The sequence below is a fragment of the Mesoplodon mirus genome (assembly GCF_964341445.2).
Source record: "Mesoplodon mirus genome assembly, chromosome: 3".
NCBI lineage: Eukaryota > Metazoa > Chordata > Mammalia > Artiodactyla > Ziphiidae > Mesoplodon > Mesoplodon mirus.
The window spans coordinates 142,161,119-142,180,482 of NC_138978.1; positions in this window are offsets into that span (position 1 = coordinate 142,161,119).

Below are 19,364 nucleotides of genomic sequence, written 5' to 3' on the forward strand. Positions count from 1 at the left end.
ATGCCATTGGGCTTTTGGCTCCCCTCAAATGACACTCTCCTGGTGGTCTTCCTCCATCACACACACCTGCAGTGGACTGTTTCCTTGGTCTCAGGAGCCCAGCCCTGGGCCTGATGGAAGATATGGCTTGTCTGGTGAGCTCATCAGCAGTAATAGGCTGGCTGTGCTGACGAGATAGCCCTTCCCTTCCCCTAAGTGAAGGGAAGAGTGGCCACAAGCAGTGACTGAGACAGAGGCTGCCTGAGTCAGGATCTGGGCCTTGCTGCCTTCCCAGGCCTTTGCTAGCTATGTCCCTAGGCTGAATTGGGACTAGGAATCAAGTCCACAGTATTACCAAATCTGGAGCTCTCCAACCCATCTGTATTAGTTTACTAGGGCTACTGCAAAAAAGTAGCACAGACTGGCTGGCTTAAACAACAGAAATTTATTGTCTTACAGTTCTGGAGGCTAGAAGTCCAAAATCAAGGTGTCTGTAACGTTGGTTCCTGCTGAGGACTTTGAGTGAGGAAAGGATCTGTCCCAGGCTTCTCTCCTTGGCTTGAAGATGGCTGTCTTCTCCCTGCGTCTCTTCACATCATCTTCCCTCAATGCCTATCTGTCTCTGTGTCCAAATTTCCTTTTTTTTTTAGAATGACACAAGTTGTATTTGATTAGGGCGCACTCTAATGACTGCATTTCAACTTGCTTACCTCTGTGAAGACTTTATCTCCAAGCACGATCTCATTCTGAGATCCTGCAGGTTATAGGACCTCAACATCTGAATTTGGGGGGGACACAATTCAGTCATAACACTACTCCATCATGGTCTCTCACACATTGCTTTAAACTCCAAAACCTAAGTACCCTGCTTATGCCCCTTCTTACCTGTGACAGCCTAATGCTTCCACATCTCATGTGCTAGTACACAGCTCACCGTAAGCATGCACTTTACGTGGACCGGAGTTCTCTGCAGTGGGAAAGGTGAGAGAACTTTTATCAAGTACCTGTTAAGGGACATACAGGCCTTGGATTTCAAGTAACAGTAGATGTCTGTTTCTTCCATGAGGCAATGCCAATATGGTACTTTTTATCCTCACACCAATAAAAATGGTATTTATACTGCACTTGGAAAGTGCCAAATACTGTTCCAAGCACTTTATATGAAGTAATTTTTTGAATGCCCACAACATGCCTTTAAGGTGGGTACTATTATTTACCTCCTTCTACAGATAAGAAACTGAGGCCCAGACAGCTTAAAAAACTTGCCCAAGTCTGTAGTAACTGATGGAGTTGGATTTGAATCTCAGTAGTTGGCTCCAGAGGCCATGCTTTTAATCATTACCTGATAGTATTTGGAAAAGGCAGGACTATTATTCTCATTGACTAGATGAGGAAACTGAAACTGAGCAGCTAAGCAACTCACTCGGGGTCATAGGGGTAAAAGGCAGAGTGAAGGCAGAATTCCTGCCCTGTAAGCCACGGGTCTTCCCTTAGAAGGGACCAAGTGTCCCGAGTCCCTCCCTTCCCCATACCTCACTCCACTTATACAGGCCCACAGGTATTAGGGCCAACACAGAATCTCTAAATCCTTATTTGTAGTTAACTGTCTCCACATCGCAGGGGGATTATGGGGCATGAAGGAAGGGAGGCACCGTCTCGACTTAGATCTAAGTCTTTTCGACTTATTTTTCCTCCCAGTCGCTTCCAGTTCAGAAGACCACTAGCCCCAAGGGGTCAGGTCTAGACCCCAGTCCCGGAATTTTCTCAGCCCGGATTAGAAGCGGGGGAGGGCGGTGGGGAAGGGGCTGGTGGGGTGCTGGGCTGCCCAGGAACACGGAGTATCATATTTCTCTCAACCCGCCAATCCTGAACGCGGGGGGGCGTGGCCACACCTGGGAGGCGTGGCCGGACGGCAGATGGGTCCGCGGCGTCCCGAGGCGAGGCGCTGACGTGAGCTTGGCTCACCTGGGCGGGGAAGGTGAGGGATGGTGTGGGACCGGGAGCGGAGCCTGCAGTGCCTACCTGCGCAGAGCCAGGTGTTGCTTGCCCAAGCGGCCGAGGAGAGCAGTGGCGACGGGTGATCCTAACTGGGGACTTGGTTCGGAGGGACGTTCGCTTCTGGCAGCCGGATTGAAGAAAGGAGGGGACGCCAACGTCTGGAGCCTCGCTTGAGGGAGGGAGGACACGCCCGCCGGTGAAGAAGTGCCCCCTCCAGAGTTTGTGGGGGTGAGGAAAGCTTGCTTAAGGACATCTGTTTGTTTGGGGATAGCCTGTAGGGCTGGGTGCCCATCGCTCTGCTTCAGGTAGCTTTCGGGCGGTCCTAGCCCGGGGGGGCGCTGGGCCCTTACCGACCCCCTACTTCTGTCGACTCCCTTTCCCTCCCGCCCAACTGGAGAGTGACGCTCTCGGGCCCCTACCCACCAGCCGTCGGGGAGCGCTAAGGCTCCTCCACCACGCTGGTTCTCCCAGCCCACGGCTCCGCAGGCCCCTGGATCCCGAAGAGGGGATTTCCCAGGCCGGCCGGCGCTTGATCTTGGTGGGTGTTTTGGGAAATTGCGCGTCGGGCCGGCCAGTAAGTTTAGCCCGTTTGTTTCCTCTCCTGGGATTTGTTTAGCACAGTCAGGCCCCTGCCCTGGGCCTGAGAGACACCCGTGAATTTCCAAGTAGCGAAGCTACGTGCTGGCGAGGGCGGCGCCGGGCGTGGTTGCTCTGGGGGTGAGGCCCTCTTCGCCTGAAAGGGCTGGAGGGCTGGTATAGAGAAGTGGGGAAAGTCTTCCAGGCCTGACTGGAAAGCAGGCCCAGGGTGCCACTGTTCACAGGGAGCCTGCTGTGTGGTAAAGGGGTCATCCCTACCCCAGCCCTGCTCTCTTGCTGGATGTCAGAAGTGGAAGCCAGGGAAGGGAGAGGAAGAAGGCGTTTGAGTAGGGGTTGGTGAAAGCTGATGCCGACCCAGGAGAGTAGTTTTCGATGTTTGTCTCCTGGGTGACAGCAGCACCTCTGCCCTGTAGCTCCCTCTCCAGCTGCCAACTTCAATCAAGCAGAGAGGCAGGGTGTGGGCATTATGGCTCGAGGCCCAGAATTTACCCCTGAACAGGGCTAAACTAAACGGAGGAAAGACTAGGGAACGTGGAAGATGGCATTTCAGGTCTCTCCAGGAGGAAGGGAAAAAGCAGGACCACTCCGGAGGCCTGTCTGCAAGAAATGAGGGTGTGTGTTTTACTCTGAGCAAAACCATTGACGACTGAATCTTGGCTTTGGGGTGGCCGTGTTCCTGGAAACTAGTCTGGGCAGGGGCTGCAGAGGCGGCAGTACAGGTGTTTGTAGGGGACCTGTTCCCTGGAATGGGGGTGTGAGATTGGGTGGTTTATGCCTTGGGGAGGTTGATAGTGTCCCTGCTCAGTGCCCAGTATGAGGGGAGTGGGTGGGTTAAATCTTTGTTCTTTGGCTAGTTGAATACCTGTTGGAGACACAGGCCTTGAATTTTGCTGTGATGGCAGCTAGAGATGCCAGAGCTGAGTTAAAGTAGGCTAAGCTTGTTCTGTGGGCATTGGGATTTGGGTGGTGAGAGTGTTCTGAAAGAGAACTCTGGTTTAGGTGTGTTTAAGGGTGGGTGTCATGCAGTCTCCTCCCTAACCACTTCGTTGGCCCTCCATGCTGCTTGGATCTTTGTTGATGTCTTTCATTTACTTTCTTGGTGTATAGAAGAAGGGAGGGACTTAGAAGGCTGGGTGCAGTGGCAGGATATGGTACAGCACACTCTGACTGAGCAGTGTTGGGTCCAGGCCCCAGATAAAACACTTTGCTGTGCCTCAGTTAACCCAGCTGTAAAATGGGGCTGATAACAATGGGGATGATCATTTCATTATGAGGATGAAATCAGACACGTTAAACAAAAGCGCATGAAAAAACTGTTAAGCCTATGTAGGTAGAGGATTGTTGTTACCATGGTTTCATTAGCTGAAGGCCATCATCTTTTATATCTCCCAGTGACCAAGAAATGTCTTAGCTTCCTGTGGTTAAAAAAAATGCTACTTGTAGTATTTTGTTTTTAAGTTGTGAATCGACACACGGCATTGTAGGAAAATGTGAATCGTATATAGAAGTACTTAGGCACGTATAAAATTCACCCACAGTCCTATCACCAGGTAACCACTAAGAACTTCTTGTCGCATCAATGTATTATTTGTTTCCCTTTCAAAAATTCTCTGTGCTTATGTACACAAGTGCGCGTCCTGTTACAAGATGGAGATACTACTATACAGTCAATATTGTATGATGCCTTTTTCCCCCTTAAGTACATGTTTAAACATTTTCCCAAATCCAGTAAAAATTCTTCAGATGCCTCGATGTTAATGGCTACTTGCTATTGCAACCTATGAATGTCTAATTAGATATTTTTCTCTGTGATCTTGGTTGCTTCCAAAGTTTGCCTCTCTGCCTGTTCTTATAGTCTTAGGTGCTGGGTGGCAGGTGGAGGAGATCTCGGTGGACTTTCAGAAGGTGGAGAGGGTTAGCTGTGATGGAGGTGTGGCATAGAGGAGGAGGAGGCTGGGGCAGCATTGCTCCTGTGTACTGCCATCTTGGGAGAATGCTGAGAACACAGGGCTCTAGATCTTAGTCATCGACCTCTAAGGGTGGCTGCCTCTCCCTCCCCATCACTCTGTGCAGTTCCTTGCGTTGGCCTGGTTGCCTTAATTTTTTTTGATGTGCTGTGGATCAACTAGGATAAGCCCTTTTCTTCAAAGCCCATGATCCATCAAGAGGTGGATTTCACGTGTCTGCCAGACCTCAACACAAGACTGACCAATATTGCAACAGAAATTCTCGAAAGCCCCTCACTAGGTGGACCAGTTTGCTGCCCATTTCCCTGTTCTCTTTGTTCTTCCCTTACCCCATCCCCCTTCCTGCAGGCCAGGACTGAGGAAGAGAAGGCTAGAACTTGCCCTGGGGAGAATATGCATTCCCTCCTCCTTATAAGGTAAATGTCCTCCATGGTTTGATAGCTTGACTTTGCAGTCCTACAGAGCAACCTACACCGAGGCCAAGAACATGGGGGTGGGGGGCACTTGAATACCGAGTGCTACCTCACCTACCCACTGTGAACTGCTCCCAGGGGGGAAGGTTTCAGTTGCAGAACTTGGTAATTGGGTCAGAAGGCTCAGGTGAGAGCAGGCCCTGCCTTGCTCTTAAAGTGCCAGTGACCGAGCTGGGCTTGAGTTTTCCCATTTGTTGGGAGCCTGGCTGGGGAGAGAAGTGGCCTTAGGACCCACCCCTTAAGCTAAGTTCCTCCGAGGGGGAGCCTTCGGCTGACTCAGCTGGTTTGGGTTCTGAACCGCGATCCAGGTGGGAATCTTTCTGGGTGGGAAGGTGACTTATTTATCTTCCTTTTCTCAGGTCAGTGGATGTTTGAGCAATTCCAATGTGGATTTCTTCAGGGAGTCTGATGAGAACATTGTGTTTAGTAACTAATGTCGCCCTTGTCACACAGTAGCTGACGGACAAATATTTGTTGAATGAACGTTCTTTTGCAGGCCTGTCTTTCTCACCCGAAGTAAAAACAAAGAGAAATGAGAACGCCAAAAAATCTAAACACAACACCCCAGGCAAACACTTCTCCGGTAACTGCTTTTTCCTTTAGGCACCCAATCTGGGCAGGCCTTTGTTTCCCCGCTGTGAGTGCCGGCCGCTGCCACCAATATTATCTGCTACGCTATGCCCTTTATGAGAATCAACTGCAGACTTTACCCAGGCTGGCTCCAGCAACCAATCAGTTCAATTCAGCCTCTGTGGGGAGGTAAACAGACCCAGGTGAGGAGGCTGTCCCAGCAGTACAGAGCTTGTCTTATGACTGGTTTTAGTACTCTATAGGGTTAGGAACTGTGGTATTTGATCATTCTAGGGCATCTTAGCTTTACCAGACTCACATACAGGGCAGGGTTCTTACACTTTGTCTCCAGTGCTCCCAAGCCTTCTCCTAGACACTGGATTGTCGTGGGGCTAACCAGCTCAGACCCCCACACTCCGCATTTTTTTTTTTTTTGGTGCAGAAACTTTGGGTGGCCTAGAGAAAGGAAAACTGACTTGAGGCCCAGCTCTCAGATCCCTGTGGATACACTGCCTGCTCATCTATGTAAGTGAGGACTTTGGAACCAGGGACCATCCCTCGCCTACTTCTCTCTCATCCTGATGGTGTCATTTCTTACTAAAATATTCCCATTCACCTTAGTTGTCTAAAAAGAGAGCATGCTTCAAGTTCTTGCCTATATACCTGCTATTTTCGTAACTTTTTTCTTTCTTCTCCCGAGATGAGATTGAAAAGAGCAGTTTCTCTTCTCTTCCCTTGGTACTTGCGGAAGGACTGTTTTCCAGCAGGGATGACATCATCTCTTTATTTTTCTGCCTCAGGATTTAAATAGAAGAAATGTGACCTACTTACGTGATAAGTCTGATTTGGCTAGAGCATGAAAAATAAATGGCTTTGGAATAAGAATCCAAAGAACCTTTTAACCTGTTTTCTTTTCTTCCCCACCTGGCACAGTTTATTCCCATATTTAGTTTCTTTGCTGTAATCTAATGGAACTGTAGCTCTATCATATGGGAACAGTGGCTGGGACCTTTTCCCAGGGGCTGGCCTAATTCTCCTCTCCCCATTTCTTCCCCCTCCCCCCAACCCAGATCATGGCTCTCCACCCCCGCTGAGTTCGGCTGAAGCCCTGGTTGGTGGCCCAAGTGGATAGTGGCCTGTACCCTGGGCTCATCTGGCTACATAGGGACTCCAAACGCTTCCAGATTCCCTGGAAACATGCCACCCGGCATAGCCCCCAACAAGAGGAGGAAAATACCATTTTCAAGGTAAAGGTATTCTTTTACCATCTGACTTGAAGTGTTTTCCAGTTCTCTCAGACCTTTCTGGATTTTTTTCTGTTTTCAATTTTGGCTTGAAGAAGGTACTAGATCCAAAATGCTGATGCAACAAAAAGAATGTTTATGATGGGGGGTGGGGGCAAACTTAGCAGGCATAGTAATTTCTCTTGTGGGGGCATGTCTGTTATGGTTGAGGCCATTTATTCTTTCCCATTGGTGAAAGCTACTCAACTCACATCCCAAGGGATCCCAGGTGTGATTGGCTAAACTCCTATAAGTGTGTGTATGCTGTGTATGTTGTTCTAGAACTCCCAAGGGTCAGCCAGCAATCAACCCTTCATTCGCTCAGGGCTCTTGCTCTGGCCCGGGAATGGCTGTCCAGATCAGGGCAGAACTCCTGAGTGTTCGCAGGCTCCTAACAGCCTGTAGAATGGGTGTCGAGGGCCCTTTGCAAGTTTTTCTTTTGATGTTAAAACCTTTTGCCCCATCCATAACCTCCGCTTAAAAATGAAAGGCGATTTAATTACAGGTTTTTATTCTACAAATATGTTTTCTTAACTGAAGAGTAGCTCTGATGTGAGAGTTATTTTGCTTCACTGAAACTAAGATTGAATCACGTGGCATTTCATAAAATGTCAGTGAAACCCAAGTCTAAGACAGAAGTAGGTGGGAAGCTCGTTGTGGGAAGGGGTATTATGTGGTTTGTAACTCCGGAGCCCATGCCTCTGCTCCAGACCAACTTCTCTGTGCTGGTCAGTCTTCCATCTCATGAGTAGCTTTAGTTCCTGCACTCCCGAGACACGGAGAAATGAGTTTGCCCATTTCTTCCCTGACTGTAAGTTGGAAGTCAGAAGTGAAATCCAGTCCCTGCCCTGAGCCTCTCAAGATTGATGCTCCAGGTTCTTGCTGAGACTGGGCCAGGAAAGGTGGGCTCATACCTCTAAGGAGAGAGAGCCAACTTAGAGTTGTTTCCCACCCAACTCAGTTATATTGGGTGTAGAGATGAGAGGTAGAAGAAAAATTGGCCTGTGAATATTAGAAAGTAAATGAATGCTTTTAATGTAAACATTAAATAATGATATGAAAGTGGTAAGGAAAACATCTGTAAATCAGCACCAACTACTGGAGCTGGCATCAGAGGGGGATGGGCCTGCCCTGGCCCAGCTGGCCTCTCGCTGTGGCCTTGGTCTGAAACTGGACTTGCTGTTGAAGTGCCTGGTGGTGGCTGGCCATGTGGGAGGAGACTGGTTCCTGAAAGCTCCACTCGTGAGAATGTTCTGTATGCTTAGGGCTTGAGGAAAAATTGGCTGTGGGAAGCTGCTTTGTCCTACTTATATCTGTGTATCTGTTTGCAGAATGCTAAGGGAGGGCCTGGGTGTCAGGAGAAGAGTGAGGGTGCTTTCACAGATCCCAAGCTCTGACAGGCCTTTGGCAGGATATGGGGTGTGGGCCGTTCTGACTAGCATTAAGTGGGTGCCTGCTGCATACCCTAGGTCCATTATCTCATTTGCTTCTCGAGAACACTGTAAGGGGGGCGGCACCCTCATGTTACAGATGCAGAAGCTGAGTCTCAGAGGGGCTAAGTAACTTGCCCAAGTCACATAGCCAATAAGCGGTGGGGTTAGGGTTTGAACCCAGGCCTATCAGCTCCCCCATTATCAGACGGCCCCTTCTGACCAGGAGCTGGAAGACCTGGCTTCAGATCCTACTACCATCCCTTGCATGTGTGGTCTTGAACAAGTCACATAATCTCTTTGGGCTTTAGCTTCCCCTTCAGTAAAATGGGGCTAAAACCAGTCTTGCCTGCCTCACAGGATTGTTGTGAGAATTGAGTGAAATCAGTGTGTGGGAAGGGGCTCATAAATTGCCATGAAAATGCAGAGACTGTGTCCATTTTAGGAAGAGAAATAGGGACCTGCCCAGTGACCAGGATCTCAGAGGCAAGACTCAGAATGGGTTTGAATAAGGGATGTTTATAAAGCACAACGATTGTCATGTGGTGGGTACCACCCTCTGCTGCATCAGCCTCAGGTTCTCTGCATCATCTGAGTGGGCCCTGGGGAATGGCTGTGTTGTGAGCAGGATGTTAGTCTGGCTGCTCTCTGTGGAGGGGCAGGGATTCATGGAGCCACAGAAATTTTGCAGACCTGTGCCAAAGTCAGCACAGCCCAAGCCAGCTGGATGGGGCCAGAGCGGGAGTGGGCACGGAGGATCAAGCAAAGAGAGGGGAAAACATGAGGAGGCAGCAGCCAGGTACTGCCAGGGGCAACTGGAGACGTGCCTCTCCGACACTAGGGACTGATGAGGTTGAAATCCCCTACAGGGGGTTGGATGGAATGGAGCCTGCTGAGTGCCCAAGGGCAGCAGCTTTGTCAAACTGCTTCATTCCATACTGCACATCAAGTGGAGGAGCCCCCAGGTCTGAGAAGGTGGTAAGAAGAAATTAGTGCATTGGAGGAGAAGGATTTAGCTCGGCTGTTGAGAGAAGCTTCCTCATGATTGTGAGGCTCTGCAGGGATTGACTGAGGGAGAACAGAGAGCTCAAAGGACGGGGCCGGAAAAGTTCCATTTGGGCTTGAGGAAGTAGTCTAGTTCAGGAGCAGAGGCGGGGAGTTGGGACTGGACAAGCGATGTGCCCTGTCCACTTGAACAAGCTGCCGTGTGCTTCCTGACCTTGAGTCCTCTGCAGAAGACATCCCCCTTTTCTGCACCAGCACATACGTCACAGCCCTGAAGAAAGTGTAGACATCTGAGATACGTTAACAGTGGGGGAGGGCTGATATCCCGTGAACAGACACACAAATGCCTGTTAGACCTGGAAATTGAAAACCAGAGAGGTGGGGCCGCACTGGTCTTGGCCCAGGCCACCAGCCACTGGTGTTCCCAGCAAAATGTTCCCAATGTGGGAGTTTGAGGAAGCAGGGAAAGGCAGGTGGTGTGAGTTTATTAGGACTTGAGGCCCTCAGCCTCGCACTGAGGCAAGCTGAACCCCCAGAGCGTGCTTCCTGCCCTCCTATGGGCTGCTACTCCTAAAGGTACTTGGTTTCAACAGTTATTTGTGCATCAGATTAAAGACTGAAGGGAGAGGGAACAGCAAGCCTAAATTCTTCATATCATACGCCACCTCCCTTTCTCTTCTTATTATATAAGCAATTCATGTGTAAAACAAATACGGCAAACAAAACAAAACTACCTGAAATCTTGCTATCCAAAAGTTACCATTAGTATTTTGGTGTATACTTGTTCCAGACTTTTCTTTATTTTCAACCCTTCATTAAGGCCATTGTAGTCTTGACAGATGATGCTGGCACAAGCACTTGAGATGAGGCTCCTCTTTTTAAAAGACTGTATTTGCATTTGGCTTAATTTGTCTCCTCTTTTTAAAATACTATATTTGCATTTGGCTTAATTTCTCTCAGGCCCTGCCTTGCCTGGTCCCCAGCGTGGTGTTTTCTGCTGTAGTCTCTGTAAATTGGAGTTGGGGTGATGGGGCGGTCAGGCAGGGCTGTGTGTATCTGTGTCTGTATGAGGGAGGGCGGGCACACTTTCCAGTGTTTCTGGGCAACAAGCAGGCACTCACTGCAGTTTCCTATCCCTCAGGCCTGGGCTGTGGAGACAGGGGAAGTACCAGGAAGGGGTGGACGACCCCGACCCAGCTAAATGGAAGGCCCAGCTCCGCTGTGCGCTCAACAAGAGCAGGGAATTCAACCTGATGTACCACGGCACCAAGGAGGTGCCCATGAACCCAGTGAAGATATATCAAGTGTGTGACATCCCCCAGCCCCAGGGCTCTATCATTAACCCAGGTGAGGCCCCAGCTGCTGGGGAGAAGGTGGACAATGTGCCAGGTTCCAGGCTGGGCCCTTAAAGCGATAGTCGACTTGGAAGTTGCCTCGCTTACAAAGTTGAAGACTGGTAAATAAAGCAAGAAATCCTGTCCCTAGAAAGAACCCAGAGAACAAAAGATACAAACTCAGCACAGTCTTCCTGCCCACGCAGTGGAACAGTAAAGCATTAGAAAGAAGAGGGGGTATTGAGTTCTATAAAAAATAACTTCTCTTGGGACTCAACACTGAGAAGAGAGGCCAGGTAGTTTAGAAGAAGGAGGGATTAAAACTTAGAAGGTCTGAGTTATAAACCTCGGTCTTTCCATCTCACTACTTGTGGGACATTGAATCAAGTCATTCAACCTTTTGAGCCTCAGCTTCTCTCACTATAACATCTGGGTTCTCATCTTTCCTGCGTATTTCAAAGGCTGTTCTAAGAATCAATTGACATGACATTATGAAGGCTATTAAGTTCTCTTTATAAATGATGGGTAAGTGATCATTTAATTTGTATGGTATTTTTCCTAGGAGAGTACCACCTGATCCCTATATTTACTCAATGTTTAGCAAGTTCCGACTAAGAGCCAGATAATTTAGACTTGACCTGCAGTGAATCTAGTGAGGCTCTGCCATGAGGGAAGGGTCTGTCTTCACAGTAAGCTTATAAAGGAGAGAAGCTGTGCTCCTTGGGTCCTTAGAATGGATGCTAATGTGCAGAAAGGGGTTTAGAGTAGGAATTAAAAGATTTCTAGGAGAAGGGAGTAGGGTCTGCAGCTCCTGGATAGGGGAGGGGATGAGAGCTTGCACTGGGGCTCCGTAGGAGGAGCTGGGAGTGGGGTGAACACCCTTGGTTCCCACTCTTTGGCATTGAGGGTGCACACTGAACCCAAGGAACCTCTGTGCTGGCAGTGCCTAGCTTGAACAGTGGGTCAGCTGCAGGGATGACAGTGCAACGTGAGCGCCTCACTTTTGACCTTTGTGTGTGTGTGTGTGTGTGTGTTTCTCGGGTAGGATCCACTGGATCTGCTCCTTGGGATGAGAAAGATAATGATGTGGATGAAGAAGATGAGGAAGATGAGCTGGACCAGTCACAGCACCACGTTCCCATCCAGGACACCTTCCCCTTCCTGAACATCAATGGTGAGTGGGGTGGGGGTGGGACAGAGGCATGGAGAGGATGTAAGGGGCTTTGATTTTGCAACCATTGACACCATATCCACCATTGCACTGGGAGCAGCGACCAGGCCCTGGGGCCAGGCTGCCAGTCTGTTAGCAAGTAGGAGTCATAGGCAATGGAACCCTGTAGGCATAGTTATCCCAGTGGGGTGGCTTCTAGGCAGAGAGAGCATCTTCTGAATCTTATGTGATAATTCAGAGAAATTAAAAAATTAAATTCCTTCTCCATCCCGCATACAAATACACAAGCTGTTATAAATTTTGCTGATTTCCTTTAGGCCAAGTGCAGGGATCATTTTCGTGAATTGTAGGCAAACTCTTCTGCTATTTCCCTCGGTACAAATTTTCTGTCACTGCCTTAACAGCCTCTGCTAAGGCTGTATCATGGGAAACTTGTGGCTCTACAGCTCTTAATACTAGGCTCTGATAAAATTTCTCTACTAGAGACTTTTATCTTTTTTTTTAATTGACTTTTTGAATTCTGCTTCCCAGGAAAGATGAGTTTAGAGGTTGGAGGGTCCCTGTGAGACAGAGCAGGCACTGCATCTCCCATTGCACGTTCTGAGGACGCTCAGACACAATGTGAATTGCTCTTCCACAGCATCTTCACTTGAACTTTCCACTGACATGCTCCTAGTCATATGACTTGCATTCAGTTGAGTAGCTTTTCACTACTTTTCTAAGTTCCATCTGGCTGCTAGGGTCAAATGAGATACTTTTGTCACCTAGAAAATTTAGTATATCAAGATGATTCCTGTAGGATTTTGGAGTACCCTTCCCTAGGTGATGCCCCTTTTGAGAATCAGGAAATGACTCTTATCTGTCTACTTGCCCTCCTTGACTTACCCTGTCATTTATAACCTTGCAACCAAGTGATGAGTAAAGACAACGATCATAGAGCTCTCTCAGGTTAATATTGCCACAGCTACATTCCCACTTGGTGCAATTTTAAGATTTGGACATTTGGAAATGTGAGATCCTTTCCCAAATCTTTGGCTCACTCATTCTGTTATTCTCACCCCTTAAAAGGATGCAACCCGTTTCCAGGATCATGATTTCCCTTTTTTTTTTTTTTCATGTTTTTTTAAAGCTAATATTGTGTGTCCTTACGTTATGGGCCACCTTGGATCCTTTATGGAAACATGTGAACATATATTAAAAATAAAAAAGTAAAATGGGTACATAGATATAACCAGACTCGTACACAAAGGGTCAAAGAAACCTTAACCTCTGATTTCAGAGCTGTTGGGCAGAGGAAGAAGAATTGTTGAAGGATAGATGCTTAAAAGGTGAGGCTAGGGGGAAAAATCTGTAAACTTTGGAGTGAGCCAACTTTGACAATAGCAGGGATATAGGATGTGTTTTTCATTCTCTCTTTTAAAAGCTTTAACTGGATACTTTTGAATAAATAATACTCTTACATGGTTTAAAATTCATAATGGTACAAAAAGGAAATCAGCTGAAAGGTTTTCCTTCTAACCTGTCTGAACAGTTCCTTCCCTGGAAGAGAGACAGATCTTTCCAGGTTCTTGAGTATCCTTCCAGATGTTTCATGCATGTAAAAAAGTATGTGTTTGTTTTTAAAGGAATTTCTATACATTAACATTTACTTGAAGCTAATCAACCAATTTAGTTGAGTTCATTTTACGGAAGACAACCAGTTTCTGTTTAATTGCTGGGTTCAAATTTTGTAACAGGGAATCTCTCATTCATGCCTGTTCTAATTTAACCCCAGGGAGTGCCCACTTGTCTGTTAATCATCAGCAAATGCATGTTTTCAGAATTATGAGTTTATGAGAGAACTAATAAGATTAGGAAGCAGAAGCAGCAGAGCCTTATTTCTTTTGGTGTTTGTTGGGGGAATTACTGATGGGCTACCACACTGAGTTGTGGTCCAGTGTTGGACCTTTTAGGTTTGAGAGCTTCGGAGCCAAGTGATATGCATGTGTGGTGCTCCTGCCTGCTCACCCACATCCTTCTGTTCTAGGTTCTCCCATAGCACCAGCCAGTGTGGGCAACTGCAGTGTGGGCAACTGCAGCCCCGAAGCAGTGTGGCCCAAAACAGAACCTCTGGAGATGGAAGTACCCCAGGCACCTATACAGCCTTTCTATAGCTCTCCAGAGCTGTGGATCAGCTCTCTCCCAAGTAAGTGAGCCTTGATTTTCTAGCTGGATCTTCAGCTCCTATTACAGTCCATTTCCTGCCCCACCTTCTGCCTCCATTTCTTTGCCATGTATAGAATAGTCCCCCAGGCAGCCTCTGTGTCTGGTTCCTGGCTGGCTGAAGAGTCACCAGGAACTAAAGAAGCATTAGCCCATACCTACTTGCCCATGGGGATGCTCTGATTGGTGCTGTGCAGCTCTAGGTTACTCACCTGTTAGGTGGGTGGAAGGCCTGGGTTTATCAGTTTGCCCAGGGGACTTGTGGGATGGGGAAGTTAATGACTGTGGATTTGGTCAAGGAGGCCCTTGGGTTTTGAGGGACTTTAGGACCCAGAGAAAAATCTCTTTCAGAATTGGGTACACATTGATCTCAGTGAAGAATCATTGTCATTGCACCTCCCTTTTACACTACACATGGTAGGGGAGGTGCGGGGGGGAGTACTAGCATTTTGTCCAAGAGGCTGATAGCTTTGATAAGACCTATAGGGTTCAATGGACACTTGCTGAGTGAAAATTTACTTTGTTGTGAACTGTGTCCTTCTGTGATATATTATTAGAACATATCAACGGTGTGTGCTCATCTGTGTAATTTTCAGAAATATGCCTTGGTATTTCTTATTGTTCCTCTGGTGTCTTTAAACAGTAATTCAAAAATGATACACAGGGCTTCCCTGGTGGCGCAGTGGTTCCGGGTCTGCCTGCCGATGCAGGGGATGCGGGTTCGTGTCCCGGTCCGGGAGGATCCCACGTGCCGTGGAGCGGCTGGGCCCGTGAGCCGTGGCCACTGGGCCTGCGAATCCAGAGCCTGTGCTCCACAGCAGGAGAGGCCACAACAGTGAGAGGCCCGCGTACCGCAAAATAAAAAATAAAAAATTTTTTTTAAAAAAAGTTACATATTTTATTAAACACACAAAAATAATAATAATAAAGATATTTAGATTGTCAAAAGATTACATATTTTAACTTTTGGCATCATCTTATGGATGGAGAGGTTCCACATGTTTATTGGTCTTTTGAAGTGATAAGTTGAAACATTTTTTTATCCTATAGATATACTTGTGAAATTATACCAGACAAAAACTCACTGAAAGCACTCCTTCATATTCATACAACTGCAGATCCAACTGAGGATCCATTACCTCCACCACTGACAGGTCACAAGGGCTAAAATAATAGTGACAGCTAACATGTACTGAGTACTATATAAGTGTTAGGTCATATAATCTTTAAATAATCCCATAGGGTAGGGATTATCATTATAGTCATTTCACAGCGGAAGAAACTGAGATGTAAAGAGGTTAAATAATTTACTAAACTGAAACAGGCAGTAAAGGTGAAGCCAGGCTTCCAACACAGGCAGGCCTACTTTGGAGCACCCTTGCTGCTCTATTGCCCTGGGCTGCCATTCAGGGCAAAACCCTTCAGAGTGAGCAACAGGACGTATCAGATATGATACATAAAGTAATCTTGTTCCAAAGTTGAAAGTTATCCCAGCTCTGAATTTATCATTGTAATCACAGAAAATTATAATATTATAACTCATAGTTATTTTTATGTCTATTAAATGGTATTAACCAGTGGTTAATCATTATCCTGAGCAATGCTAGGGAGGCATGGCTGTCATTCAATAATAAGGAAATTATTAAACAGATCGTAGCACACTCACATTATGAAAGATTGTGACAACACTAAAAAGTAAAAATGTGAAAAAAGGTAAAAACATGAAAACTTTATAATGCAGTATCAAGTGGAAAGAAAACACTTAACTGTAGATTCACAACACAAAATCTATATTTAAAAAGAAAAAGATGTGTGCATACAGGCAAAAACTAGAAGGAAATGTAAAAAATATGAAACTAATTTGTGTTTGGGTGGTAAGATGAGGTCTTTCTTTTTCTATTTTAAATATTCTTTTAAGGGTATCAGATTACCCCTTTATAGAACTGAAAAAAAAGAAAATGAAAGAAAATCTGAAGGCCTTCTGACCCATTTCTCCACCAAGCTGCTTTCATTATTGGTCTTCAGAGCCCTGGAATGCTCTCTGCAGAGCAGGCTGACAGCCATCTAACATGTCAGCGCTCTGGTGAGATCAGTCTGGGTTCATTTTACTGCATCAATTCAAATATTCTCTGTTATGGATAATAGATTGTGCTGAGTATAAAACAGATCTGAAAGGTTAGGGTAGAAATGTAGATGTAAGATGTATTGAAAAGGCTCTGGAGGACATTACAGTTGGGGAATGTGAGGCCATCTGTGAAATAATTGGTATTGTTTAACTGAAGCTGTGGCCAAAAAATGACAATTTAAACTAGGAAGGAAAATTGTCAGTTTCAGAAAAAGGATAACACTATCAAATAACCTAATCTTACCAGAGAGCAAACGTCTCTGGAATTACAGTGTTAGTGTGTACGGTTACCATGGTTGAGGTTCTTAGAATTCTTGGCTTCAGACAGTTAGTTACTGGCTCAGATGACCCAGGCTTGTGGACGTGAAGTAGAGTAAGTGGAAGCACGTTTTAAAGAATAGAAGCTTCATATTTTTAATTTCTTCTTAAGTGACTTTTGGTAGCTGAGTAATTTAGGTAAGTATATTGTTTTTAATAAATAAGGTGGCTTTTTAGTGATAAACTAGAAGTTCTCAGAGTCCTGTTATTGGACAACTCACCCTGGGGAGAGGAGGGCAGTGCTTTAATTGAACCCTAAAAAGCAGTAGTTTTTAAAGTTCAGAAAGGGGTATGGCATACCTAGGGGATAACTCATGATGATATTTGATTCGGAGATAAGCCTTATTTTGTATTCTGACAGGCCCAAAGGGACACAATCCGAAACAAAGTCTAAAGGGAGAAACTAAGTTGCTCTGAAGACTAACACCCAGTTTTTCCTTTTAGTCCAAACAGATTGGTTTCTGGGAGGCCCTCCTTTTCTGGCCTACCTTCTTCTTCGCTTTTCTATCTGTCCATTCTAACACACACACACACACACACACACACACACACACACACATGCACGCATGCACACACGCATGCACACACCTTCCACCCCAGCCTCAGGTTTAAAGTTGCATCCTGTCTGGGCCCTTCCAGGTCAAAGCCAGTGAGATGGTCCTTCTCAGGAGCCTCAGATGAAAAGTAACCTGTTCCTTGCTCAGTGCTGAGACCCACAAGAATGGATCCACAGTTAGCTGTGCATTGGGGTTAAGCCTTTCAGATTCTTAGCGTCTATACAATAGATGAATCTCATGCCAATATTGATCATCTCTCACAGCGTAACTTGGAGGTTTTAGTACAGTAAAAGGTCCTCTATCAACAATGATGACACAAAGCAACAAAAAAGAGGACTGAGACTTCTGTCCTGCCATGAATGTGAAGTTGTAACTCCACTGTTAGAGAAGCAAACTTGCAAATGGACAAGTTCAGAAGATATTTATCTTCTCCTGATGAGTTTAGACTGTATCACCTCTGAGAATGCATATTTGTCCTAGGGATGTTTGTATGGACATCCGATTAAACAGTTAGCAGCTAGACACTTGGAAGACTAAAGAGGAAAGTCTGCAAGTCTGCACTGGGGAAAACTTGAATGGGAACAGACTTAAGTATGCCCACCCTGAGCTGCTCTGCAGGACTTAGAGTTCCAAGCTCCCCTCACCAAACACCCCTGGTACCTTCGGCAAAATGTGGGTTGCCAAGGCCACCAGGTACTATTCTGTTGAATGTCTGTGAACTTATTCTAAAGTGAATAACTTAGACTTCAGGAAGGCATTGCTGAGAAAATACTGGAGGGACAACTTCTTTTGAGCAAGGTTGCCATTTCCCAAAAAATGAATAAGGAGTCATCCAGTAGAGTGGAAAGGGGGAACAAGATTAGAACTAGTAGCACCCATAGGGGGCCCTCCATGGGTTAACTAGGGGTTAACTTCATAGTGCTGTTTCTTGGAGTATAGGAAAAGTCATACTAGCGTACAGTTTAAAATTTTTTCTTTCATAATTGAGATTCCCGCTCATTACCCCAACCCTACCATAAAATCTGATAATCCTATATACCTCCCTGTGTGATGTTGTGAAGGGTAAAGCAACAGGGTTCTAAAGCATAGTGTTTCTTATCCTATATTCACCCCTTCATGGGAGCTCATAGAGGGCTCAGCATCTATCAAGGCGACCATATCCCAAAGTTCAGGATATGACCATCAACAAAGGGACCTGGAAATAGTGAGGAGAAGCACAGAATGCCAGCCAGTAAATGCCGGGTGGTCAACTCAACAGGGGCCTGATCTAAATCCTTCTCTTTACTAACCCACACTAGAGGAAGGGGACCCTCAGGTAGAGGCAGGCAGATGATTAGACTACCTATCTCTACTTGAGTCTAATTTGGTAAAGCAGAGTTTCTTAAATCCATCTTATCCAGATTTTCAAAACGCTAGCATAATTACACAAATAACTCTAAATTTACTTTAGTTTCCATTGAATTATATTTACTTTCCATGTATCATTTATACATTTTTACAGATACGCTTTTGCTTTTTTACATTGATTTGGCTTGCTAGTAGTTTATTTTACTGCTTCTGTTTTCTATTGGTATTTATACCTCTCTCCACAAACACACATGAGGACCAGTTCCTGAATTTATTTATGAATAAATAAATGAATTCTACTCTAAATTCCAACTTATCCTATTGCTTTCCCCTTTTATCTCCCTTTTATTCTTACCTCCTTTCTTTTTTTAGAAATTTATTTGAAAATAAATAAATGGCTAATTTGTTTTTAAACCCCCTTATTTAAGTAATGAAAATAGTTAAGACTATGCCTTGGCCATATCTCATAGATTTTGTTCTTAATATTCTCATTAGCATTGTTTTCAAGTCATTCTTAGTTACAGATTTGGTTTCCTCTATATTTCAAGAGCAAACCAGGAGGATTTTTTTCCCCAAGAGATTGAAATATTTATTTCTTCCAACTTTTGCTGTTTCTTTTTTTTTTTTTTTTTTTTTTTTTGCAGTACACGGGCCTCTCACTGCTGTGGCCTCTCCCGTTGCGGAGCACAGGCTCCGGACACTCAGGCTCAGCGGCCATGGCTCACGGGCCCAGCCACTCCGCGGCATGTGGGATCTTCCCAGACCGGGGCACGAACCCGTGTCCCCTGCATTGGCAGGCGGGCTCTCAACCACTGCACCACCAGGGAAGCCCTGCTATTTATTTCTAATTTTACTGTACTATGGTTAGAAAATCCTGCTGTAAGATATAAAGTTGTTTTAATGTTTGCTTTTTTCTATATTCTTTTGTATGCATGAAATATAATAATTTTTATTGTGGTAAAATATACGACATAAAGTTTAGAATTTTAACCATTTTTAACTGTACAG